Below are 21,945 nucleotides of genomic sequence, written 5' to 3'. Positions count from 1 at the left end.
ATTTTTTGCATGACCCTGGAGATAAATAATGTCAAACTGCTGTCATCCCCTGCAATATTGTTTAGCATTTATTTATGCCACCTCCTCCCTTAGGGTCTGTTTCTGCTGAAGAAATAAAAATAATTGATTTTTCCAAAGTACCACAAGCCACAGAATTGACCGCGTTGCAACTGAAAATTTTCTTCGACGTTAATCGGTTATGTGGTAATCGCTTAAAAAAAAAAAAATTACGTCATCCATACGCACAACGCAGTTCAAGTTATTTGTGTTGCAGCTAAAAACTACTACGCAATAATTGGTTAAAACAAGAAATAATCGGTTAAAACATGCAATGGATTGAGTGTTTTTAATTGGTTATTTTTTAATCGGTTTTTTCATTTGCGCTGTTTCTGCTGCCCAAAAATAATCGATTAAAAAAATAATCAATTAAAAGAATAATCGGTTAATAACCGATTATTCCTGCTCAGCAGTTTTCCTAAGACCTTCAATCCCTGCCCCTTCCCCTAGCCCAACATCTTTCTCACCTTAAAACCAAAACCTGAATTCCAAACACTTTGAGTTTAAGGTCAATTTATGGTAAGCAGAAAAGCTCGTAGATTGCCCCATATTGAATCTGTATCTCCTGAACAGGTTTCCACTCAACCGCCTGTGCGATCCGCATTTTGTATAATAAACATAGATTCTTTAATAATTATTTCTCTAATAATATCCAGGCTAATTAAAATCTTTAATAATTTCTCTAATACAGGCTAATTAAAATTAGTCAGTATTAAAGAAATTATTTCCTAGTCACCTTTTTTCCTTGAGAAGGCAACTGGTCTATATTTCATTAAAAAAGTATTCATATGTTTTCAATCCATGCTTTTTAATTGGTCATTTATGGAATTTTTTTAATTACCCAATATTCAAACCATAACATCCTTTCTACTATGGGTATGTTCAGACCTACGGAGTTATGCTTTCGTATCACAGCCAAGGTCATATTTTAATGAGCGTCGTAAGAGCAAAGTGTTCAGATTCATTGCAACGAAGTTGCGTTATAAACGGATATGATGTCACTCGCTGGCGATTAACCAAACTCTAACGCACGTTTTGACCTACCTTCGTTGTTATTAAAAGTAGTAGTGGTTGGGGTAGGAGTTACAGGCCTAGACCGAACACTTGGGCTCGGCATTATCGATTGGTTGTCAGGCATACCAACCAGCCGATCGTTTTGGGGTTTGGGTTTATATTTGGTCTATGACCTAAAATATCATTTATGGCAGAAAAATGTTCAGATCCCGTACTTGCACCGGCTCCAGATTTATTTACTCGGTCTTTCGCCGCTTTATATGACGACCCCTTCAATTTCGTTTGGATATTAAATCCTTCTTTATGAGGATGGCCCATCTGCTAACGTGTCCACCATCTCGTTGAACACAGACATCTTGTTGTCGGTGCTTTTACGCCAGTTTTTCACTTCCAACAACCGATCTCTGAACTCAGGGCTTCCCCACAATGAAATAAGGTATTTTACTTCGGTTTCTCGCCAATGCGCACGCTTCGATGACATTTTAAATTAATTAATATAATAATATTAATAATAATACTGTATAGTGTAACAACAAAAGGTATGATTTTTTCGCACGTTCACCGATCACAACAAATGGATCAGCTTGGCTATACGATGAGGAGCACATGTCACGATGTGATGTGGCGAATATTGTAATTTGATTGGCTAGATATCTAACCTAGGTCATATTCATCGATGCGTGACTTTCGTATTGTAAGCGACGTCCACTAAACTCATACCTTGAGCTTTCGTAGCGTACGAAATATCAGTGTCGTACGAGGTGGCTTCCACTAATCTTTTCCTGGTTCAGACCTATGGACTTGTACGCCGCGTACAGTACGAAAGCATAACTCCGTATGTCTGAACAGGCCCTTAGATTAAAGTAAGATTATACAAGGTTGTTCAATCTTTTTTAAGTGCTCTTTACAAGGACCATCATTAACACTTTGTTTGGTATTGTTATACTCTATGTACTAGAGATCTACGAGTCGTTAATACATTAAGGGTATCTATCCTTACAAATGTTCATAATTAATTTTCTTTTATTAAGACCATTAAAAACATAACATCAGCACTGTTTAAGGTCTCTTGGTGTCAACACGTTTTAATTTGGTTCTTTTTGCTTTTGAATGAGAGCTCTGTACAATAATGTGCGATGAACAAAACAAACTTCTAGGATGATGATGCTGTGGATTGTCAGATTTGCCAGTTGACATACTATTGGTATTTTTAAATCAGATTGGAAAGCAACTTTCATTCAACTATTTAAAAAATTTACTAAAGAAAATATGGTATACAAATATGTTGACTACCTGTTCAATGTATGTGCACCATCTCGGTAGTAGTGAATTTGTGGTATCAACCAAACATGGTGGTACACAGTGGTGCTTACTGGGTGAACCCAGGTGCCCCAGAGCTTAAGGAGCCCCAGAGTATGAGCAGCTTAATGCAACTATCCAGTGTTGGAGGGTCCCTAAACTTTTCCAATTGCACATACCACTGGTGGTGTGGTGGTAGAACCTATATTATAGACTTAGTTACTCTCTTTGATTATGATGACCTCTCTGTGACATGACATATAGAGAATTTGGGGCTGTTGCAAATTGGTGTAAAAACCCTTTTTTTCGGCTAAAAAAAAACAACTTTTCTAACATATCTGAATGTCTAAAAGTGGAAATAAAGATCGTTTTTTGAAAGCCATCTATACTGCATTTCTATCTGTAGAATTGTAGAATTCAATAGAATATGATAAACTAATTTGATTGATATACAGTTATTACATTAAAAAATGAAAGATATTAAATCAAGTGCTCATTGTGTAAAATAAAGGCATTTGTTACACTTTAAACTTTATTGAAACTCTATGCCAATCATGAAAAAATTATTAAGATTTTTTTTTATGACAGTCGATGGATCTTATGTTTGTCACATAATAAATAATAGAATACTTTTGTTGGTGACAAAGGCTATTAAATTGTATTTAGATCCTGATGATTTTTGGACTTAAATCACTGGGGAGATAAGTAATAATTTACAGTTATATCATGCGGAACTATTTTCAAGTCATTTTTGTACAATGAGATAGCCGTTGGTTTGGAATAAAAAAAGTTAAATTAGTCTATAGTTTATTGTGAATTTCGACAGTCTTAAAAACCAGTCGTGCTTGCGAAACTGTAATTGTTTTTTAATGCGAAAATCTATTATATTATCAGTATCGTAAAAATCATAATTAATTTTTTTCATAAGAAAACAGGAGGCAATTATGATGAATCTGTTTCATGTTTAAAATCACAAGACCTAGTTATGTATTGAGGCTTCAGAATATGAAAAGCCATATTGCAATAGGATTGAATGCCATTGTCTTTCATTTGAAAGAGAGATAGGATTTTATTCTAGCTCTGATAGTAAAAGATGCAGAAATTAAAGTTGACACAAACTTTATACAAGCACATAAATCAGTTTTGCCTGGTATGTACAAATAAGTTAAAACATTTATGGGTTAGGGGTTAGGGTTACTTTAGAAAATGTGGAAGAATCAACATAATGGTGCTATTAAAGACAGTGCCATAGCCATGAGAAATAAAGTAGTGCGGTGATTGCAAGGAAAGAGAACAATCTCTGTGCGGGCCACAGGGTTGTCTGTTCCTTACCAACCATACTGGTAAAATTAATCTTTTATGTTAAAGATATCATAACAAGAGGGTGGGAGTTGTTTATATACAGTATATATACGAATTTTGTAAAGCGCCAATTCCAGCAACAATTAGTGATGAAAGGCGCTGTGGACTTAGATGTTATATCTTTTCAACAACATTCTTCTCCCCTAAGGGTCACATTGTGTCATCGGCAGCCAACTACGCCGTCATTACGTCTGTCCACGACAGTGTGTATGTATGAACTAGTATACCGGGGTAACCTCCTACTCGTCTCGAAAGATGTACTAGGTTCTTTAAAGTGCACATGAGCCAGATGTACACTGGACCTACGGTTTTTATAGTCCTTATCCATGAAGACTTGTTCTACCACCAGAACCATGGAGCGAGTGAGCGATTGAACCCTTGCCGATGTTATGGCTATGGACTACGGTTCCACTGTCTTAACAGCTAGGCCACACTCACTTATGAAGGCAAATAACAAAAACAATGGTATCATGTCTGCATCATCACTTATATTTTACATTGGACTATTTTTATTAATGAGAAGAGAATATGTGCATGCTTTGCTGAAATATTTAAAGCTGTATAAATAATGTGTGATATGTAGGAAATGACTTTTTTGCACAGGGTAGATAAATTTGTAAAATTCTAGACAGAATAATATATAATCTAGACAATATACCCTAAGGCAGTTAAAAGATCATTTACAATTAAACTTTGAAATTGGCAATCATTGTTACTATCATAAATAAATTATTAGATTCGGATTAGATTTTAGTTGGTTGGGAGGAAAAGTCATTAGCATACAGATAAAATTGCTTTTTTTATGTATTTCTCTGAAAAGTGTTAATCATCAGAGCCATATTTTGGGTCAGGTTCTTTTTCAAAAGAGAGACACTGGCATTTCTATTAAAGCAAAAAGAAAATGTAAATATAAAAAGTTTTAATAAATGCAGTGTAGTTGTTTCCTATTGTTAGTAACATCCTGATGTAATACAAATCAAATAGGAGAATCTTTTGCATTGAAAAAGTGGTTGACTAAATGCTTTGTGCAAATTAATTGTAATACTGTATATCACATATTTTTACACCATATGGATCTGTCTCTGCTAAATAAAGCCAAATATGAACTCTTTCTTTGAAAATAGATCATAACATTAAATGTATACACTCATTTAAATCAATTGTTGATGATAAAATATGGTCATTAATGCCTAACAGTTTAAGAAACTGTAACAAGCTCAATGGCGGCCTGTTGTTTTATTTATATATTGCAGCCATATACATTTAATTTCCTGCACTTTTAATCTACTGTATTAAAATAAATGATATATTTAATAAAATATGTTCTTAATACAAATTTGCTACCAAATTTTCAATTCATACTCAAAAAGAGAATTAGTATTAGAATAAATGATGAATTCATTTTGCCATTTTATATTAGCAACATGATTTGGAGATGAAACTGGACGATATGAATATTCATCAAGAGAGATATTTATTAGCCAGTAATTGTTACACTTTTCTTTTATGTGTTGCTGCAATACATTTCATGGTAAAGTTGGTTAATTTGACCTTGCGGCTTTATTAACTGACCTAATTCTATGAATGTTTGCCATGCTTATTGAAATGATTGAAGATTTTACCTGTACTAATATATTCATTAATGACAATTTTTGAATTGGTTCTGCTACAGAAGTGTAGTAGTGCACAGATAACATATCACCACTGGGCCAACAATTTTCCAGGTTAAATTTGAATAATGATGATTTTTGTAATTTGGATCTGTCAATATCAAACATATCATGGTGTACTAATGCATGTGATTCATGTAGATTTTATATTTTTGAAATATAATCGATGTTGTAAGTTTAAAAATAGGACGATCAGGGGTTTTATTGACGGGTGGAAGGAGGTAGGGGGAGCTGACCCTAATTTTGTATTGTAATGCAAAAATTGAGTCGAAAGGAAGCCCATCTCGAAAAGAAGCCCCCCTCTACAGTTGGCAAAAGTACTCTCGAAAAAAGCCCATCTCGAAATGAAGCCCCCCTGGGCTTCTTTTCAAGATAGTATGGGCTTCTTTTCGAGATAGATTAACAGATGTATATAAAGCACAGCAAAGAGACACAGTTAAGGAGCTTTTGGCTTCCAAACACAATGTGTTGGTCAATGTACCCCCTGGTTGTACCAGCAGAGTACAGCCCCTCGATGTTGTATTCAACAAGCCATTTAAGAATGCGATAAAAAAAAGAGTTTGAAAAACATATCAATGATAACCTCGATGATTATGTGATGGGTAAGATTGCGCAAGGGATAGGCGAATTCTTATAACAAAGTGGTTTGGCAATGCCTGGTCCATGATGAACACAAATCCATTGCTGCAAATTGGGTTGTTCAGAAAGTGTGGGATAAATGTAGCCCTTGATGGTTCATTGAAAACAAAGAAGTAAACGTCGAAGGGTTGGTTGGATATGAGATGCCATCATCGACAGACGACACTCTTGAATATTCCATTATGGATGATGACGACGATGATAACGAAATGATTGTATTTAACGGTGAATCATAGGACTGTTTTTTGCTTTTTATATTGTTTTTTAATTAGGATATTAAACATAATATGTCTCAAAAGTCATATTATTGTAGTAGAAATTCACAAAATTTACAGCATTCATTTCGAAAAGAAGCCCCCTCTACAGTTTGAACAAGTACTCTCGAAAGGAAGCCCATCTCGAAAAGAAGCCCACCAAAGAGCACTAAAAAAAGAAGAAGCCCATGGGCTTCTTTTCAAGGTTTTACGGTATGTGAGTTTCCACAACTAAACCCATACAACAAACAAGTATAGTATAATTATTAAGGCCTCTAAAAAAAACATTTACACATGATTACATTATCAATCAACCAAATTCCTTTATTCATATTAATATTCATTGAAACTTAGAAAAAACACATTTTTGTAGCATATTTAGAGGTGTTAAATTTGAAAAAAAAAAATAAATACACAAAATTAGAAAAACATTTAATTATAAGTCAAGTCATCACAAGAGCCCTGGTTGAAATTGCAATTGTTTAAAGAGGCAAAAGAATAGCAGGCATGGTCTTTAATCTTACGCAGGATTTTAAAATAGGAATGACACTCTCATACAGTTTCCACAACAGTAACATAATATTTCTTGTATATGTTAGATATTTATTCTGTCTGGGTTAATTGTCCACTATTTGGTTGTTCTTCACACAGAGTGGCTGTTTTTTATTTTGTCTTCAATGCCTGCCTATAAAATCGTGCTTAGCAGTACAATTCTTAACACAAAAGATGCTTTGCAGTTATTATGCTGAAAAATTACCTATCATAGACTATATATACAGTAGTAACTTGTTTATAGACTAAATCAAATTTCTGAATTTCAATAACACTGGACTCAGACTTGTTTATACAACACAATCGTGCAATTAAAAGAAGATAAAAAGGACAAGAAAACATTTAGAATAGTAGATTTACCTTTATATAAGGTTTATCATTTTCTATTGATTATTGTGAAGGAATTTCTTTATCCAAATGCTTGTTTAATTACTTACCTTCAGATGTACTCATTTGTTCTTTTTTGTTTAACTCTTAGGGCCTGTTTCTGCTGCAACTGCTCAAAATACGGTATAAAAATACGGTATAAAATACGGTATTTTTTATACCGTATTTTTTAGTACCCCGTTTCTGCTAACAATACTTCTTGGGTGGTCGTGTTAAATTTCATCTTTTTTACCCAAATTGCCATTCATTTATTTGATCGATAATTAAAAGTCGCAATAAAGGAAGTTTTACGTCTCACTTTCAACAGCCTAGCCCTAGTGATAGAGATGTTGTGAGAGCACAGAAAACATCGTAATGGGGACAATTAATTCGTTCCCTCCCCGAGTTATTGTATTTTGCAATGTTGTACTGCTTTCGCAGGCTCTTCAGCTTTGAGTTTACTTGCTTTGGAGACAAGTTTATTCCATACTCCTGCTTTATTTTGTTAGAAATGTCTTTATAAATGTGGTTGTCCCTTTTATTACCTTTTAGTTGGTCAGACATTTTAGCTTCCCCACACACATTTATTTAGTAAAACTGTGACGTATTCGCTCCACATTTTCGCCGAATATATCTATACATGTGTGTAAAGCAGCTAACAGCGACAGAAAATAAAAACACGAATGGTGACCTTTTGTCATGTAAAAAAAAATACGGTATTTTTTATTGGCAGCAGAAACGGGTACAAAAAATACGGTATAAATTTGTAAATACCGTATTTTATCCACAAATTTTGTGGGGAAAATACGGTATACAAAATACGGTATATTTTTTATGAGCGCAGTTTCTGCTGCCAAAAATATACCGTATATATACGGTATTAAAAAAATACCGTATAATATACGGTATTTAGTTGGCAGCAGAAACAGGGCCTCAGATCACGTTTGTTAAGATGTAGGCAATTTATAGGGTAATTTGTCTAGCTTATTATACTGCAAGTCATTGATCAAAGTGCTTGTAAACAGCCTGAATAGGTAAATCTTTCTACTTTACTACAATCGTATAATATATGGACATTCAAAGTGGCCATTAACCACAGCATATTTTGGTGATCTAAAAAGATCACCTATTGCTTTTGTAAAAAATCTTTATTTTCTTATTATTTCTTTCTTATATATTTATTTCTATATAGATTTAGTGGCCCAATTATCTGATAACATTGAATGTTTTTAAATGTTTACAATATCTTTTCCATAATAAACTAGCTATAATAAGCATTCACTGTGATTAACAATATAGCCTACTTATTTTGACTGTGCTTTAACAAAAATATGTTGTTCTATTTTTATTTTTCTATGCTAAAAATAATATTTGAACTATGGCAGCCATCTTCAGATTCCCCCTCTCCTGTTGGAATCACTTCCTGTCTCTACAGTTGACGATCTAGTATAATATATCAATGAGTAAAACTGGAAATGGATAACTGTGGGGATTTACAATTTGGTGGAGAGACTTGAAATTGAAAATATTGACTTTTGAGAATAATATAGCTTGGAAATAGCACTTCACTGGTCAATTGTAAAAAAGTAAAATGTGCAGCGACCCTTTTCTGATTCTGGAAAAGTTGTTTTGTATACAGTACTCATTTCACTACTTTAGGTATGCCAAAGTATCATACAATTCAATTGTGCTACAATCAACACATCCCTTGTGCTTAAATTAAATAATTATTCAGTAGATAATAAAGCATTCTGAACACTAACTACCTTATAATGAACTTGAATCTGATTAAAGATAACCTTTAGTGAATGATTTATCATTTTATAATGAATAATTAATGACATAATTTAATTAAAACTAACTCCAAGGCTTAGCATTTAGAGAAGTTGACCTATCATCACTTTCCCAAAAATCTGGTAAAATAAAACTGTGCAAAGCAATATCTTATTAGGTTTTTAGTTAATTTAAACCTGTGGATTCTTTTAAAACTATTTTAATAAGGGACTCTTTTGGTGAAAGCATGACATGAAATAAGGCAGTGCATTAGATTTGAGCACTACTGACTGGACGGAACTATATTTTTGGTGTAAAGATTATTCCGAATGTTATGTAAAAGCATTCTAAACCTTATAATTAATTTACAAACAGTTTTTTGACTTAGTAGTATTCATTAAGGATAGGAGAGATCCTTTTAGCTCTGTCTACAATATCAAACTAGTTTGATAAAATAAGTGCGACATGCCCAAATATGGTAGTGATATGATGTCATCATGTCCATATATGGGCACATCATATTTTTTTCGTCACATAAAGTTTGATCATGGAGGTAAAAAATTATTTATTTATGTTTGACCTCCATGGTTTGATAGTGTAGACAAAGCTTAAGCCTACGTGTGATTGGTGAATACTACCAGTGATTCTCAAACCAGAAATGATGTTTTATTTTGCAATGGTTTTCACTAGCCAGAGAAGAGTAAAATGCAGAATCTTTAGGGCTTTAATGCACTAGCCTGTAATGGTTTTATTTAACATGCATTTAAGCAATATATAATCGATCTTTGTCCATACAAAGTGTGTTAGCAACACTTTAAAATTCGTCAAGTATAATCTCATTAATCAATTAATCTTTGAAATCTTACAATTTATATGTTGTACACATTCCGAGGCTCATGGGAATAAAGCTTGTAAACTTGACGGTTTAACACACGAAGCTAATTTCCGATAAAAGTACCTTTTATTGTTTTAAAATGCTACTAAACAACCAGCCTCATTATCAGTAATTGGACTGGTTTTACACAGCCAATGCAACTCATGTATTTTTAAACATAAAAAAAAATCAACCAAACCATTAAATATTTATGCAAATTAATTTTTAATCCTACATTTTTGCACTTAAGGTTAACTTTGGATTTTCTTTGTTGCCGGCTTTGTTTAAAAGTTGCGAAAAACAATTGAATTTCAAAAACATAAATTATAAATTTATAAAACAAATAACATATTTCTTTATACACTATACATTTATTTGAACTTTATCCTGAAGAAGATGATGTCATTTGGATTTCATCTTAAAACCAATTTTATCATCTTAAAGTTATTTATGTGATCATAATGATCACCCCATATATCCTGTATAAGAATATAAATACAGGTACATTAATAAATGAATCAGTCCTACTATGAATACTGAGATAGCTAAACTAAACTTGTTAAAAAAGTCTATTGAAGTATCTACAAGTCTGTTTGTCTGTTTTGAACAACTGGATTATAAAGCTTCATATATTAGCCTTGGGCTCAGCTATATTTGTTAGTTTTATTTATTTGTATTTCGATTGTGTGTCTTATAATTATTTCATATTATTAATAAGAACCTCTATCTTATAATCATTTTAATTGATTTTATTATCTTTGGCTTATCTGTTTGAAGAATAAACATAGATTATATAACTTATCCGTTGTATTGCCTATCTTCTGTTTGTGCCTTGTATGTAACAATCCCCGCTAACCATTATCATCATATTTTTGGAGAAATTAATATGCTCCAAAACGTTTATTTGTTTATTCATGAATGATACTGTAATATTTTGATATTAATTAGATGAATCTAGAAATTAAAGCAAAATAGAAGTGTGAAAAAAAGAAAGAAAACAAAAAAACATTTAGAATCTATCTATATTGATTGGTTTCTATCTCGATATGAATATGTTCTAAGGCAATATGTCTGATACTATCAAAAGAATCAGTAATCAGTACTTACTGTATTGTTTTATCATTGTTTATCATGTCCCTACAAACGTACAAACTTATTTCATCAATCCATCAATTGATTATGATTTATTTGTCCATTTGAATAGCTTAGTTTATTCATGAACACATGGCAAGATAACGATTATTATTGTTTAATTCCTTTTTCAAATCATGTAATGAATTAACGCATATTTTTAAATGTTATTCAATAACTCTCTTAAAACATACAAAACTTACAAATTATCCAATACAAGGACAATTTGAGATATGAGGACAATTATTTATCACAATTTAAAATGAAAATTCATAATTACTGTAAATTGTAACTAAAGGAATATTGTAAACATTTAAATCAGATATGTGGTCCATATGCTAGAAAAAGCTTTAGGTACAACTTTTGCGGACGTAGAAAGCTTAAAATACTGAACTTGATTCAGTGTTTTTTAGCATCTTCTATGGAAGTTTTGACTTTTACAGACTGAAAAAAGATATTACACAAGGAAATATACGTTTAATGTAGGCTAGACCTAAATGCCTGCAAACGCTTCAGGTACAAATAGAGTTTACTAGTCTATATCGTGCCTAGCTTACCTGGATAAACCAACATAAGAGTTTACTATTTCACCTCATGAAATTATTTGTACCAATAAATTCTAAAGATTTACAATTAAAACACTTCAAACTCTTGTTAAAAAAGGAACCGACCGAACATTTACTCTAGCAGGATATAAACACACAGAATAAACATTTGAGAAGAGCCCTCTAGTTTTATTGATGTCTAATAAGTGACAGAAACCAATAGGTTGTTCGAAACTATCTTTTGTCATTTCTTTATTATAAATTTTTATAGAAAAGTATATTTATAAGTTAATTTAAAAAAGTAAAGTAGTAACAGTAGGCTTATTGGAATCAAATAAAATGGATCAGTATTTATATGTGCAGGCTGCGGCACGTAAGCTTGAATTGAGCAAGATAAAAGTACATTTCATTCCAGCCCCACTCTTTCCAACCCCCCCCCCCCCCCCCGCCCCTCGTGCCATGCATTTCTATAAGCCTGTTATATTAAAATGTAAGCATAATTTATATAGATAGTAGAATAGAAGAATAGATTTTAATTGTCACATAGGACATCACATTTTAAAGCCTTGCTTTTAGTGATTCAATCAATCAATATATAACTTTTACTTCATTTGTAGGCGCCAATATAATTTTTTTAAACACTATCTGCTATTTTTAATACTTAAAATAGTAAATGTATTGATCTTTTCCATTGATTGTAGACCTCTAATGAAACTGTGTATTTATTCAGTATTTTTTTATTCAACTTCTGTATTTCAATAATTGTCAGTATAATTCAATTAATAGTCAATATTTTTTAATTTATTTATATATTTTATAATTAATATTTTTTGTAAAAATCAGTGCACTACACGTTATTATTATTATTATGATTATGAATTCGCGATATGATTGAATAAAGTTCACAAGAAACATTTCACCATTATATAAAAAAAATCAAAACTTAATTAAGCATGGTACATGTAATTACTCCATGGTAATACATAATTATGAGGTTACTATGAGCTTTGTCCACTTAGAGGGTAGAGTTGAAAACTGTTTGGAAACTGTTTGGTATCAAGACATCACTGTAGAATAAATTGTTATTGTCTAGAGTCAAGAAACATGTAGCACCTGCTTAATATTATGTACAAAATAATGATCAATTTGTAACAGTAATTTAAAGTTGCATGTAATCAATCTTATATCCTTTGATGTAAACATAAAGTCTTTATAAATTCAATGATTAAAAATCTCCCTTGATGATGATCAATGTTTTTTCAGAAGCTATACATTTTATTATAAGATTTTCTTCAATAAAATGCATCACGCATAATTTACATCAAACACTAGAGCTTATCTGAGACTGTAACATCTGTGTTGATTTGGGCGTTAAGATTGCCGTTTGAAGTCCCGACTGTAAGTCTACTTGATTTGCTTGTCTTACAAACAGAACAATTATGTTATACCTCAGTGTGAAGGTCGAGGTCCTAATCATACATATGCCGACCTGTTTTCATATCATAAAAATAGTATCATTTTTCAAGTTGTTTCTTCTGGAGCTTTGGCCTTGTATACTTGTATCTAAGTAAAGGCTATTCATTTGATTATAATATTATTTTTTAAGAAATGTGAAACCAGCCTAATATCTGCCTTGGGTTAAAATTGTGCACTCGCTCGTATTGACGTCAAGTCGCCAGTTTAAGGTTGCGCTAAACTGGCTTTAGCAGTCGGCGTCTTTGAAGCCCGCTGCTGTTATTGTTGCATTTGTGAAAATTGTTGTCGTTGTGTGTGTGCATTAAATCCATGAGTAACCTCAAGCAAAGATTTCTTTCTAAGCTGGTTCCAAATCTGCGGCAAGCTCTAAGGCAAGGGATTTATTGATCCATTAAATGAGTTTCCAGTCTTTAAATGTGGATATTCAGTATGTTCTACTATGCATATAACTTAACTAGCACTACGCTTGTTTACGTACTTGCATTTGATCATATGAGTTGTTTTGAATGTGCCAAAAGGCAGTCGGAGAGTGTGGCCTTGTCCAGCCCACTTCTAATTTGAATGCGGAAAGGTGTTATTTTCTTTGATAAAGGGTAGATTCCGCAACAAGAAGCAGATAATATTTTCAGATTAGCAGTGCACGTTCTTATTATTATTTCGGCACTCTCTGTGTACAGACATGAAATGTGAGTTGCCCATCAACAAAGCATATTGTTAATGTTAGAAAATTGGATAATATTCAATTGCTGGTATGTATACAATATTAATTTAGTATAACATATTGATTTAAATCACTTTAATTTTATATGTATTTTCTATTTAATTAATCATTCATTATATGTTGCATATTACAATTTAAAACTATTGGTTGATTTTTAAATAATATAATGAAATTGTGTTATGGAAGAAAATATAATAATAATATGTAGGTGATATTAAAACTATGATTAGCAGCTTATGATTGATTGATTATTCAATTTCTATCTCAATTATTTCCTCATTTTATAACAACTTATAATATACAATAGCATAATGATAAACTAGTTTGTTAATAGATACACTTGCATAAATACAATAAAAGTCATATAATATAGTAATTAATATATAATAATGTATATAAACACAACAGGCAAAGAACATTAATTGCCCGGTTTAATAATAATGTATATATATATATAATAATTGTACTGATGAAGGGCTAGTGTTGCCCGAAAGCTCTGCTAACTTTTCTGGCTGTTTTACTTTATCGTTTTAATTTAGGTTTTCGCTTTTTTTTTGTATCCATTGAGATCCAGCCACTGATACCCACAGCATTGTCATTTTTTCAGTAATGCCCTTGGATTTATATATAATAATTAATATATAAACATTTGTTCTAGTGTGACAATTTTTCAGACCATTTTTTTTAGACCACAATGGGACAATTAGTAGTAGTAGTAGAAGTAGTTTTGGAAATCCTACTGAATCTTCTCCAACTTCTTATTTACATGCTTCCGTCCATCCCCCACACTGATTCCAGAATTTTCATTGTAATTAGCATTAACACCTGTGTTGTCATTAACCTCATCATCATAATCATGTTGATAAATGATTTTAAAGTTTGCCGTTTATCATGTAGTTTAAAATACCTGCATGTTCAAAGTTAATGGTGTCATTTTATTGTCCTCATTCTTTTGTTCAGGCAATAGTAGTTAAGTATAAAATAGCCATTGGCATGCAATTGTAAATTTCCAGCAATTAGTGTTAAATCCATAGGGTTTTCATACTTCTGTGATATGACAACAACGCCTTCAGCTACAAAATCCATCATAACTGTTAGACTTGGCCTTGAACAGTTGTCACTCATATTGCATTTATGTTATTATTCTACCAATAGTCACATACTGATAATTTATGGGGGGTTGGGGGTTGAAAACGCCAATCAAAGTACTCCCAAAATACTATTTAATAAAACCATACTAATGTGTTACATTCCTTATGCTTTTAATAGTCATCAAAGTCATATTAATAACTTATGTGCCATCAATCTTTTTATCTATTTGGAGCAAGATAGCTTGGAGAAAGAAAGTTCTATGTAGACAATTTTGATCTGATGATTCCACTTCCACTATTCTATAGTCTAGTTGATAATATAAACATTCAAAATATATGTTGGTTCCACTGTCTTATGAAACCACTGTGTGGTTCAATGGTATAGACTCCAGGTTGTGGATCTAAAAGTCATCCTCGATCCTCTTTCCTTGAGAAAGATTATTAGAGGTTTGGTTTAGTTTTTTATAGCAAATAGCTTGGCCTTCTGTTAATTCTTTTATAGAAGATAATTATTCATTGATTTTTACTCCCGACATCCAGAAATAAGCAATCTTCTCTCGGATAAAAAAAATATATTCATAAAAAAAGGAAAAACGTCTTGTGATAATAATAGTATACACAATTGCTAAGAATAGATTATATTGAGTACCTAACATGATGACCAAAACATGGTTAATAATCACATCCTAGGTTTGTTGTTTTTCAAAATAACAACATGTACAGTAGTAGTATGAAAAAACAGTTTGATCATTCAACATTGAATTTAGATATTCAATTCAATTCAATTCAATTCAACTTTTATTTCAGACAATTGTCCATATACAGTAGTATAATACATTACACACACAAAAAAAAGATGAAGGAGAGAGGACCAAAACTTTTATCTATTGGTATATAATGCCTCTCTCCATTTGTAGTACATGTTTGAATCCATCAACAAATATTTATATATACAAATTAACATTCTGTTTTCGCTTTTCATTATTGTTGTACTGTACTGCCTGTAGATCTAGTGTTTTTTACTACTGTATATACTATTTGTCACTGGTAAATAGATCAAGTATCGTACAATGCATTGCGGATTGTGTTGTATGCTTAGAATGTGCTGACTGGATATCTGATAGTCCTGCGCTTTCAGCTTTTGGAGTTGTACGTAAACTCATATTACTAATTCTATAGTTTAACTGGTACATATATGACCTAGAATTCCTACTTGTATTGTTTCAAGTGTTTGTTGAAACTGTTCAAGTGAGAAGGATTAAGTTCTTAACACTTGCCTTGTTTCTAGAAGCAACTCAAATAGCCGGTAATCCTTCACTTAAAGAAACAATTTTACTAGTGATGGATAATCTCTAATTTTATGTTAAAAGTACACATGATATGAATCAATCCAAAAGTACATACTAATGAGTATAGGCTGGAACGTTTACCATTTCAATATTTTACTACATCTAACATGTTTTCCAACATGGAAACATGAAACTTGAAAGGGGCTAAATAAGAAATGTTTAAAAAAACAATTTTTATATGACAGAAAAGAAACATCCTAAATTATAATTGTAGAATTATTAATCGCAATTACGATACTGTATTTATGTAAAATCCTATGGTAGACTGACAGAACTCAGTGACTTGATATCGTGTGCGTTATAAAGGGGAAACAGAGCTGAATTTGCTTTACATTTTCACCCTCCCCAAAACTGTAACACTCCAGAAAGGTTTAATACTTTTTACAAGAAGCAAAAAGTCAAAATGAGAATGTTATATTTTTTTTCCTCCTGAAATTTATGACTAAAGCCTCCGAGCTGGGCTGAGTGAGTACTCACCCACTTTCTGAGCTTGAAATGTATGTTGTTACAATGAGTATTTATTTTCAAATAGTGCAAAGTCAAATTGCATAAAAAAAGAAGCTTATGAAACTACCATTTTAAATATTGAAATAGAAAAAAGTGATGTTTATTTGAATAGGTTTACTTCTAGCAATAATAGCCACCATAATTAAAACCATTAACACTTGTACAATGATACCTTAATTCCTAATTACAAGGCCAGATTAACACCCTACATGACACCTAATTTAACAAGGATGGAAACAGCTTTAATTATGTTTTAACAATCATGTTGAGGATTTCAATAATCACTATCCCTCTGTGATCAGGTAGGTAAGGCCTACTGCTGGTATGTTACCAGATAATAGGTATCCTGTAATGAGGTGCTTGACCCCCTACCACTTTAAAAAGTTATAAATACTGTAAATATAATACTGTACTGGACAATCTTATTTAAGCAGTTACAGAGTAAACAGTTTAGCTACAGTACCTGTATTATTGATGAATTTTTGTGTGCAATCAATGGTAGCATAAGTCACTAATAAGGTAAATTAAATAATAAGTTTGATGTAAAATGAGCATTTTCAACCATTTCTGTTCCGTTTTTCATTAGATTGACAATTCCTTTCAAAACCCTCCAAATTAATAAAAATTATACCTTGAGAATTTTGCTGTCCTGATCAGAGAGCGTCTTCAGACTCAGAAGAATGACAAATATATCAAAAAAATAAATTGTTAAAGATTGTACCACTGACATCATCTTTTGTATTATTGTTCATCAATAACTATATTAATACTGTTTGTATTATTTATTATTAATACAACTTTTATAACTGTGAGTAGTTTTCTAACCAAGGTGGACATTCCATTGTCCAATGTTGAAGGAGGCTAGATATGGCAGTGCTCAAGTTTTGGTTTGTGTAGGCCTACAAGAGATAGGTGGCAAACTAATAGTTGTCAAGTTGTGATATTATCTTTTGGCAAATAGTATACAAATAATGAATGATTATCAGTGGAATGGTACATATAATTTCTTTCAATATTATAGTACCGAAACTGAACTGAAATGTTGATACATTATCTTTGGGAATTTGTCAGTAGCATAGAATATTATTTTTTCCACTGTATGTAAAGACAAGTAGTGAAAAGCCATTTATTGGTTATTTCAATTATTCACACGATTATTTATCGGTTATTTGTTCACAGCAGAAACAGGCTCATAGACTGTTTTTTTGAACATGTCTTTCATAGGCTACGTTTGCGAAAGGGAAAGTTCCATAGATGTCCTGAGAGATAACTCGGTAATTAATTAATCAATCAAAACGTTTGTTTGGGCTTTGGAGGCCGGAGTTGACTAAGGCCCTGTTTCTGCTGCCAATCCCAAATATACCGTATAAATATACCGTATAAATATACCGTATATATACCGTATATGAAATTCGTGCACCGTTTCCGCTGCACATACTTCGTGGGTGGGCTGTAAAAAAGTTGGCTTTCATTACCCAAAATGCATTTTGTGAGACGGAAGTATGGATTGACCTAGAGTCTAGTGTAGTGAGGTTACATGACAAAAACAAAACAATGATGGTTTCTCAAAACGTCTTAGCATTGTTTTCTATTTTAAATCTAATGATCAGAAGTGGCAACGAATTTACATCACACAAACAATCTAGAAATGTAGAATGGGCATTGACTAGATTTATGCAAAGAAGACGACGGCGTTTGCCGATAACTTTGGCGTTATTAAGTCTACCACAAATTCTGCTTTTATTTTGTTTGAGATACTTTTGTAAATCTCGGTATCTCTTCTGTTGCCATGCAGTCTCCCCCCCCCCCCACCCCAACCTTCGCTTCTCCCCACAATTGAATTGCAAAAATAGTTATTTCTTCAGTCCACAGTGATATTTTGATTTGTTGCTTGCTTATTATACACGTGTGTGTCAATGCAGCAGAAAAACCAAACAAACGCATCACGCTCTGTTAGTTTTTGACCTCGTGTCATGGGCCGGGTCACATATACGGTATATTTTGAGTGCAGCAGAAACGGGGTACGAAATATACGGTATATTTTGGAATATACCGTATAATATCCACAAACGATGGGGATATTTATGCGGTATATATACCGCATATATATACGGTATATTTTTTATGAGACCCATTTCTGCTGCCAAAAAATATACCGTATATAAAATATACCGTATATATACGGTATATTTTGGGCAGCAGAAACGGGGCCCAAGAAAAGTTGCAGGATATGTACACTGGTTTTCAACATGTTCCGAAGGCTTTGAAATTTTGTAAACACAACCTTAGAAGGAAAATGATGTAAGGTCATAATACATATCAACTTCAACTGCAATCTGTAAATTAAGATTTAAGAAACCTGTTGGGATTTACATATAGACACCTAACTCATTATCTCATTATTAATTTACACTCTACAGAATGTCTGTGATGATTAAATATTTATTTTAACACCTGTCTTAATTAACTGCTTGAAATATAATTCCAATCCAATTTTTTTTAAAGAAGTATTTCTTGTTTGAATAGTTCTTGTTTATATTAATAAAAAATATAAAGAAAACTGAAGGAAGCCAATTGGCTGTAAACTTGTCCTGACGTCTTATTGCTTTTAAATTGAAATGTCACTGGTGCGGTGACTTTTATAGTTCAATGTCCTTTGTACGAGGTAATTTGAGTTAAGGTATTCAGTGTATAGGAGTTGCAGGGCTCATTTCAACATTAGACTCCTGTTCCTCAGCTGGGAATGTAAGCCTTCTGTGAGGGATATCTGCACCTGATGGATTTAATGTAGACCTAGGCTTTCTCACGATTTAGAATGCTTTTGTTTTGTTAAACTTGGAATTAAGGTTAGTTTTAATCACAATTGTTTATTAATTAAAGAATTACAAAATAATTAAGAAATAATGCAAATGTTAACAATTATTTATTCTATCTAGTGTATAATTTAACTACTATTTAAACCCATTAATAGGCCTTAATGGTAAATTCCGGTTTTTACCCTTACTATAAGGACACAACTAGCCCATGACAGGAATAAAAGCCTGTAGTAGCCAGTGTTTTTACAGGGAGTTCTCCTTTCCTTAATAATGGGCAAGAGTAAGCAACTGAACAAAAAATAAATTTAGGCCTATGTTGTCTGCTGGCTATAGGTAAAGGATTGGAAAAAATGGCCATGATTTATGCCTAATTACTATAGCACTTTCGCTGATGGTCTCTGTTTGAAAATGGCACAAAATATTAGAGCGCGCATGTCTAATGACAATGAAGTATGTGAATATATACCGGTATATACTGTATACACAGATGAAGGGCTAGTGTTGCCTGAAACTTGAATTGAAAGCTCTAATAATAATATTTATTCGGCAAAAGTTCATTAAAGTACATTTCACAATTCATCTTGCCAGGAGCAAGTAATAGGCATGAGCCCAAACAGAAAACTGCGCTTACTCCATCATTACTTATAAAATACAAAAATAACAAAACTAAACTAAGTAGCACAAATTAAGTAAAAAACAAAACAAAACAAAGTTATAATGAGATACACCAATTAAAAACAAGCTGCATTGAATGAACAATATCTCTGCACATATTTCTAGATTTATTGTTTTGATTTAGATTTTTGCTGATTCTGTTTTGCATCTCCATTGATACCCACAAAATTTCATTTTTTCAGTAATTTGTACTTCTGTATTTGTTATAGTTATACCGATTTTTTTATGTTCTATTTCGAATTCACTCTAGAGCCCTTTGGGGAATTGTACGGATGATAACATTTTATGAACTTTTATATAGAATTTTTTAAAAATAACATTTTTAGAGTGTCTGCATTTCTGCTGAATTTGTGCTCCCAAATAATTAAATTTTGTGGATAACAATCTAAATAACCGTTAGTTTTCTAACCCCCAATTGTTCGGATGTTTTACCATTTTCATGCTGCCATTTAATAACCAGTTCATTGAAAATTTGTTCCGTTTTTGCTGCCAAGTTGGAATTATTTAATTGGTAATTTTTCGCAGCAGAAACAGGATCTAGTACTACTTTAGGCCACTACAGACTGACCTGATAATATTAATTATTATTTGAAATGAATTTTGACAAATAACTTGACAAGTTAACCAGGCTTAGAGTGGCACATCTGCTTCCAATTACCTGTTAACCTACTGTCAGAAAATGTACAGACAGTATTTTAAAAGCATGCTGAATACATAATTATTCTTTGCAATCATTCATATTAATTTTTATCATTTTTATAAGTTTTCAATTGCTGTTTTACAATGGAACGAATCCTGTGTGAACTGACCTTTAATAAAGGATAAAACAAGTTCCTAATTTTTAATAAAACACTAACGGATTAATTATGATAAAAGCAAATCACTTCTCATATTTGAAGTAAAATAAATAGCATTAAAATATAAGATACCATTTTTGTATTCCCCTGTCACATTGATTTATCTATTAGGACAAGCTTGTCAACACATTTTGATGATCCAATCACATATGAGTAACTAGGATTTTGATTTACATGTGTTGAGATGTAGACAGGATCCTTACACCAATTGACCTGTGCTGAAGATCTCAACCCTCTAGGTGTAATGCAATTGTTCCTCTAGGACTTATTTTAAATTCAATCCTTCTGTTTGCATGCCGATGATGTGTCCCTGTGACAAACAACTGAATTCCAGAATAGTGCATTGTAAAACAAATGGTTATGATGCCCAAGTACTGACCCAAACATTTAAACAAATCTAGGGTCAGCTATTTTTATTTTGCCAGTGTGCATTGTTTACTGTAGAATGATGTTAGGCCAAGTAGAGCTAATTGGTAAATTTATAGTCACACTAAATATCAAAATGTTTGTTTAGTATATCAGAAACAATTGGTGATAAATTAGATTATTAGAGGGAGACAGAAATGTACTCAAATATTGGAAAACTGCCTTATCTGAGGTCTGTGTATAAATGGACCATTATTTGTTTAATAATAATAATAAATACTTCATTTTACACGGAAAAGCTTGTGTCACCACATTTATAAACATAGCTATGAACATATTTGGCATTTGAAAATATTTAACCTGTAAATTATTGGAAATGTTTTACCAACCATTAAGCAGATTTTATAAACTAAAACATTTTTCTCTAAGACTAGATTTCTTATATTAATATTAATGTAATTTCTAAAGATTGGTGTAGTAGCCTGCAGCTGTTAAATTTAATTCATATCTATAATTAAATTCTTTGTGCAATGTTATTATAGTAAACTGAG

General features: G+C 32.0%; 1 protein-coding gene across 4 annotated transcripts in view; it reads left to right on the top strand.

Annotated features, from left to right (window-relative positions):
- LOC140056895 (docking protein 5-like) overlaps nucleotides 1–21,945 on the top strand; it is a 66,675-nt gene that overhangs the window by 6,717 nt on the left and 38,013 nt on the right. For 2 of the 4 annotated variants that reach the window (XM_072102417.1, XM_072102413.1), the window contains exon 1: nucleotides 19,392–19,526. The exons of 1 other annotated variant lie outside the window; for it this stretch is intronic. The gene's annotated coding sequence lies outside the window, so the exon portion shown is untranslated. Of the gene's footprint in view, nucleotides 1–13,629; nucleotides 13,762–19,391; nucleotides 19,527–21,945 lie in introns of those variants that run through there. One more of the 4 variants, XM_072102414.1, reaches the window with a different exon arrangement.

Source organism: Antedon mediterranea, chromosome 8 (genome assembly GCF_964355755.1).
Source record: "Antedon mediterranea chromosome 8, ecAntMedi1.1, whole genome shotgun sequence".
Classification (NCBI taxonomy): domain Eukaryota; kingdom Metazoa; phylum Echinodermata; class Crinoidea; order Comatulida; family Antedonidae; genus Antedon; species Antedon mediterranea.
The sequence above is the reverse complement of the archived record's forward strand: the minus strand, read 5'-3'. Positions and strand labels throughout refer to the sequence as shown.